The sequence below is a fragment of the Austrofundulus limnaeus genome, unplaced genomic scaffold, assembly GCF_001266775.1.
Source record: "Austrofundulus limnaeus strain Quisiro unplaced genomic scaffold, Austrofundulus_limnaeus-1.0 Scaffold32, whole genome shotgun sequence".
NCBI classification, from domain to species: domain Eukaryota; kingdom Metazoa; phylum Chordata; class Actinopteri; order Cyprinodontiformes; family Rivulidae; genus Austrofundulus; species Austrofundulus limnaeus.
In genome coordinates, this window is record NW_013952434.1 from 2,677,680 (window position 1) to 2,684,963 (window position 7,284).

At 37.8% G+C, this 7,284-nt stretch overlaps 1 protein-coding gene across 3 annotated transcripts in view; it reads left to right on the top strand.

The window, feature by feature from the left end:
* Positions 1-7,284, top strand: part of atxn1a (ataxin 1a) — a 105,039-nt gene that overhangs the window by 63,531 nt on the left and 34,224 nt on the right. The window lies entirely within an intron of this gene.

The following is a 7,284-nucleotide window of genomic DNA, read 5'->3' on the forward strand; positions in this document are numbered from 1 at the left end:
GAATAATTCTTATAATATGTGCCTCTTTTTTTTATCCCCAGAATATATTCAAAATGAAAGAAAATTTAAAAAAAATCATAACAACTGAAAACAAACAAAAAACAAACTTAAAACACCGACTCAAACAACAGTTTGCATGGATTAACTTATGCTTCTCCATATTTCTTCAGAATACTAGATTTTATCATTCTCTTTGATKTATACAAAGATCTGGCATTTTTAACCTCATCTTCCAGACTTTTGCACAATCTTATTCCCTGGATTAAAGTGGATCGTTCCTTAAGTCTCGTACGAAACCAGGATTTCACAAACATTCTCTCTTTTAACTTTTTTTTAGGTTTATCATGTCCACAAGTTATCTGTTTTCATTTGTGGTGGCACACCAAGATGAGAAATGTTCAGAATAAAAAACATAATAATCCAAGAGCAGATAGGTAGCTCACACCGAGCTGGAGGAGAGAGGCCTTTCAACATTGACCTAGTTTTGAAGTCTGGGTTCTAGCTCTTCTTGGAAATTCTTTACTTTGAACTCATACCATATCTGGCTGACTCGACCTGGATGTGGAGCACATGTGCTGCAGACTAATGTAACATTAGCTCGTCTCGGCAKCTTCGACACAGAACCGATACTTTCGTTTGTTTTTACTCGTTACGTAACATCTCAGTTCTGACCTTAAAGCTTCTGAGCGCTCGTTCTCCACTCCTGTTATTGTAAGAACGGTTGGAGTTTAGGGTTGTGGTTCAGGGAAGAATTTCCTCTACAGTGATGGTTCAGTCATTCAGTCTAAACACGCACGCACGCACGCACACGCACGCACACACACACACAGATTTAATGCATTCTTTTGTCTCAAGAAACGAAGCAGCTGTCAGACACTACGTCAGCTCCAGAGGTATTTTGTCCATGTGTACGTGTTCCTGTGAGTGTAACTGCCTGCCGTGCTCGTGACAAATTGCCTGTAATTGGTTTTGGCAAAAAATGTAAGTTTAGACAGAAAGCTTAGTAATTTTCTCTTTGTCACAGAACTTGTAAACAAGCATGTGAATGCTGTTTTTTGGTAACACAATATTTCCTGTTGAACCCCATTCTTAAGGATCCATGGGCTGCAACATTTAAAAAAAGAAAGCACTACTTTGGTGAAAAGAACTTGCACAATAAGACTTGGCAGCCAGCACAGCGCTTGTAGCTGGACTACATATTTTTGATGCATTTGGCGAAGAATGAATGTGAAGAATGTGATCACTTAAACAGATGAAGTGATGGTTGAGTGAACAGAAGTATTCAGAGTCTAAACATGCCAGCATGTAGTCAAGTACAGACCATTTGATCCAGATCACCATACATAGTTACAAAAGCACATGAATAATTGTCAACCTTATTACTCACTGTACAATACACAGTGAGTAGCTGCAGTGTTTTTCCAAGTCACTCACTCATTTGGTACACCTACTGAGAAGAAAATAAGCATACTCATCTAGTTACCAATACACTTATTCAATATATTTTAAATACCAATTGGTTTTGTTACATTCCAGTTATATTCAGATTGTTCAGTGACCTTTAAAAGCAACAAAAACAATCCGATTTGGTTGTGTGTTTGATCTTAAACTGTTTTTGTTGCTGCTGTTAATCAGAGTCAAAGAGAAATAATATCTGATGTTCCACAGGGGTTGGTGCTTGGTCCTTTTCTCTTCAACATTAACATGCTTCTATTCTTTGGCAAATACCAGATTATTCTGAAACACTTGGTAGTCCACACAGTCAGAGACACAAAGTTTGTTATTATTTGTCATTTTCTGTAAAAGACAATGAGCAGGTCAGAAACGTTTTCATTGTTTTGGTCTTTATTCTCCTTTGTGACCATCACAATCAGGACTGTTTTATGCCCCCAAAAGTACACTTAACACAAAATATAAGTAAGTTTGTGTTTGGTAGATTATTATTTTTTGTTGTAACAATTGTTCTTGGCAGTAAATCTTATAGCTGGCACCTGACTGTCAGCAACTGGGGGTACCAAAAGCTGAGTCAAGTGTTAATAAAAACAGCAACATAAGCTGCTTGAGTAAGAAAACGGCAAATTTTTCATGTGCACAACCCACATACTCAGCTCTATTCATCCCACAAATGCATGTTCCTTACAAATGTGGCACCATTTAAAAGTAAAATTAACAGGCTTTCCAATAGTGTATGTTTTATTACCAAGAAGTTTCGCAACAAAGAAATAATCAACCAAACCCAGATTTTCTTTCTTTTTGATAGATTTACGTTAAAATATTTGTTTTATTTCAAATAGACTCTAATTTGTTTGTCCAATGACTCCGAGCCGAATAAGCTCTTTAACTCTCATTTTACAAGAGTATTAAAATTATGTTATTAGCTTCCAGTTCAGATTAAAACCACTGCTATAATCCTCTCAGTGGTCTACAAGGCCTCTAATGCTTTGTCTCCCCAGAACATCTCTCACTTGTTCACTGTCTAAAACCCAATCAAGTCTTGCGGGTTCATCAGTTGCAGTCCTTTTAGCTGCTCCCAGAATTAGATCTACGTCTGCAGAGAGAATTGAGTTACTGTCGTCCTACTCTCTAAAGCAAGTCAGTCTCAATTGTTTCTACATTCAAAAACCAACTCAACTCTTTTCACAAAGGCCCACCATTGACAACTTTTTATATATATATTTTTTATTATATTTTATTTTCTTGTACATTTTCTTATGTGTCATTTCTGTAAAGCAGTACCAGATGGAAGCAGACATACTGTATGCATCATCACTCATTATACTGATTTTATTTTATTTATGGATATAGTTATAACGTAGGATGGAGTATTAGTGTCAAAGAGGTTATGAGAATAAAGTCAAATTTATACAAGAATAACATCTTTGAAAGAAACACAATTGTTGAAAAGTCCTGATAATGAAAATAATTTGATGCTGATGTATTAAAAGATTTAATACAGTATATCCTTATTGGTAAAACTGATACCAGTGTATAACGTCACAAGATGCTCAACATTCCTTATTGGTAAAACTGATTTTTTTTATGTAGACCAGGGCTATTCAACTAAATCAATCTGGCTTGGCAGGTCGGACAGGTGTCACCCACCAGTTGAATAGCCCTGACTTTTTTCTCGTAATATCATGGCTTTATTCTCGTTTAACATTTTTTTGTAATATTCTAATTTTTTTCTTATAATTAAAAAAATGTCTTGTAGTCAGGCCCTAATACTTTGTCATAATAAAACTATTGTTCATGTACTGAATGTGTTTAAAGGCACAGTGTGTAGGATTTGTTGTTTTCAACGACATCTAGTGGTTGAATCATCCTCCTCGGTCCTCCCCCCACCCCCACCCCCCGCTCCCAAACACAAAGGAGTTGCTACGGTGTCTCTCAGGTGCCAAAAACCTTTGATAATTCCAACGGCGATGTCTACCAGCAGCTTCAGGGCTAGTGATGTTTCAAGTGGTAAGATTATGAGCTTTATCCCAGCTACAATGACAAACAACAAATATTACATTTACAGTATTACAACTAAAACCGTTTTGACGCAGCCACCTCAGTTTGTCCTTCATGAGCCTTCGTAGCCAAGATGGCGGTGCAAGATGGCGGCTGCCTGTGTGGCGACCCGCGACCATGGAGATATAAACAGCTTTTTATAAGGTAAAAATAGTAAAACAGAGTCTTTGTCTGCAATGATTAGACATGTTTTTTATTATTATTGTCATTAGTGATTATCTCAATTTCGGCTAAAAGACTTGACAAAATCCTACACACTGCCTTTAAATTACTGGCTGTACCAACAAAACATCAACCTTGTAGGTTTGTCTTCACAGGTAGATTCTTCAGTATTTACCACTAAATTTGTTTATCTTTGTTTGGAAATGATGAGAACTTGTTAAAGTCATTTGCCAACAAAAGCACCTGCTAAACAAGTGCGATTCGTTCCAATGAACAATATCATAGCTCACTGCATATAATCAAACAAGGTGATATAAATACACACTTCCGGCTGATTTAACCTGCCTGATTATTTACCCAGACATGACTGATTAAAACTTTGGCGATACTTTGGCTATTCTGATACCGTGAAATAATGTCACATTGTCGTTGTGTTCACCCCTAAAAGTTGGTAAAATATCTCCGAGGACACTCCCAGCCTATCCGGCTCTGTACCCCGCTCTTATCGTGTCCCTCCTCCCTTTTTGTTGACCTTTCTCAGTTTTGTACGCTCCCCGCTGAGCCTCGTTGTTTGTGCCAGCGCTGTCCTCCCTGTGAGTTTCTATCTGCCTCTTCTCAGCCACCATCTGTTTCTCTCTCTCTCTGTCTCGATGTCTGACTGCACTACTTCTACTATCCTCTCAGTTTTCTCCATCTGGCTTCCTTTTTTCATCACTTTGGGCTGCCTCTCCTCCACATTTTATTACCTTCCATTAAGCATTTTTGTTGGGTTTTTTTTTTCACTTTGTCACAGTTCCCTCAGTGTCGTACACTGCTGCTGCTCACCCCTCCATCTCTTGTCTGTTTAATGCTGTTTGATAGATTTCCTTTTGCCAGTTAGTGTTTGCTAATCCATTGCCTCGGTTCTCATCTGTTTTCTCCTCTTCAGACTCCTCTTTCCTAACAACCGTTGCCAACATCTTTAGTTCACTTGTGTTTTCTGTGAGCAGGCAGCTTGATTCATGTACAGGATTTAGTTCAAAGCCCACCACAGAATCCTATTGATTTTTTTTCACTTCTGACACCAGATATTCATTTCCTTTGTCTCTCCCTCAGCCCCACTTTTCCATTACTATGTTTTATGTTCGCAGTAGCTCTCAGTCCCTGGTAGAATTGAGTCATCGTCCACATTATGAAAGTGTGCGTGGAAATGCATCTTCTGTCATTATTAATGTGGTCTTCAAACCACCTAAGCTGCAGTGAAACAATAGACAGCTGCACACACATTTACTCCCACACCTCCAGCTCTTTTTTCCCTTCTTGTTATGCTTATAAGAAGTGGGTCAGTGGGATGTTTGGCATCCCGCACTCATCCCTTAAACATTCATAGACACACACGCACAGGCTTCAGCTGACTAACAGCAGGGTATATGTGCTTTGTTACTGCAGCAACATCCCCGTCATTCCAATACAATCTGACTAATTAGTCCCAAAGAGCGTTTACATAGTGCCGACAATCTCCAGGTCTGTCTCTTATGATTGTGTGTGGGCGTCTGCTCAACTCAGCTTGTTGCACTTTAGATGTTTTAAACTGGAGACAGAGTTTTATAAAAAATATCTTCTGGGCATAACGATGACCTGGTATTTGTTTTACAGGTTTTAAAACATTAAAAACGTTGAGTGAAAGGTAAAATGATCCACTTATTAAACATGCTGGACCCTTTTTTTTAATAGTCAASTTTATGAAGCTGATCAAAAAAAATATAAGTGTGTGATTTGCACAGTGTTACACATGGCACAGTGCTAACGGTTTCTTTTAGAGCTGCGGTAAAGGAAGTCACTAGAATATTACGTAACTAACTTTAGACCTTCATATAAATTTCCTAATCATTGTCATTGATAATGTCATCATCAGTAGCCTAAGTAGGAGCACATAGTAGATTGTTTCTTTGTTGTAACAATGCTTCTTGGCATTAAATCTCACACTGTTGGAAAGTCTGTTAATTTCCCTTTTAAATGGTGCCACATTTGTAAGGAACATGCATATGTGGGATGAGCAGTGGAGCTGAGTATGTGGGTTGCACACATGAAAAGCTGCCAAATAGCTTATTTTGTTGTTGCTTTTGACTCCTGTTTGGAGCTTTTGGACCCCCAGGTGCTGCCAAACAGGTGCCCCCTATGATGTTTATTACCAAGAAGCATTGCTACTGCAAAGAAATAATCTACCAAACACAAGTTTACTTACTTTTTGTGCTAATTTATTTTGCAACAAGTTTTGTAAAAAAAAAAAAAAAAAAAAAAAAAAAAAACAACAGTTTAAAAAAATAATTTCAAAGAGTTTTCTGACAATGGACTATTCCGTATCCAAATTCTATCACAATTGTGCATTACAGTTTATATGAATATTAAACAATTATGCTTTTGACCCTAAAACAAACACACTGCTTTCATAAATTGGCCATTTATACTAATTTCTAAAAACTTTTATCAACATTAACTACTGAAAAATACTAACTAGTCAGTCTCTCCTGGAGATCCTTCATTATATGAAAAACAAATAACAGTCTATATATGTACATAAATCAGTTTTTTAAAAAGAAATGTGTAGATGAGAGACAGTTGTAATATAAAAGACATTTCTCTGGTGCAGTACAGCAGATATTTCTGTAACACTTTGTGGTTGTGAAACACAGCTGTGTTGTGTGTTGCTTTCTTTGACAGATTTTGTGATGCCTCCCCAGCTGTGTGTCCACAGTTATTCTGCAGTGTATTGTTCCTGCTGATCCCTTCAACACAGAGGCGTACTCTGCATCAAAATGCTACACTTAGATTTTGAGTGAAATAATCCATCCTCTCAGTCTGAGGCCGTGGTTCTCGACCGGAACAGGGTCTGGTCCCAGATGAGTCTCCGCCTCAAGAGGAGATTTTATGTATCTGGGTGTCCTGTTCATGAGTGATTGTGAGTCCAAAGGCAAAGCTCTCAGTTTACTGGTCTGTCTACATTCCAGCCCTCACCATGAGGCGTGGATCATGACCGAAAGAAAGAGATCCTGGATACAAGAGGTCGAAATAAGTTTCCTTCATAGGGTGGCTGAGCTTATCCTTACAGATAAGGTGAGGAGCTCGGAGTAGAGCCGCTGCTCCTCTGCATCGACAGGAGTCAATTGAGGTGGATTAGGATCCCTCCTGAATGCCTCCCTTTAGAGGACATGATGGAGGTATTATGTATCCTCTCCAGCTTGAGAACACCTTGGGGATCTCTAGGACAGGGTTTCTTAACCTTTTTGACCTCGGGGCCCAATTTGTTGAACATAAAGTGACACGAGGCCCAGTCAGACATTACCAATGTATGGATCAAAATGATAATTATTCTAAATCTTGGTTTTATTTTTATTGTATTTATATCATAACTAAACTATCATAACTAACATATAAATTAAATACACTTACAGTTTAAAAGTGAAACTCCTGTCAAATAATCACAAGACATGATTATGACAAACATTTTTATATTGCAACCTGCCCATAACAATTATTTGAACAAATACAACAAAGATCAGTCAACAGAACACCCAGGCTTATCAGCACAAAAAATAAATTTTTTTAACGTAAACAATAACAAAAATAGAC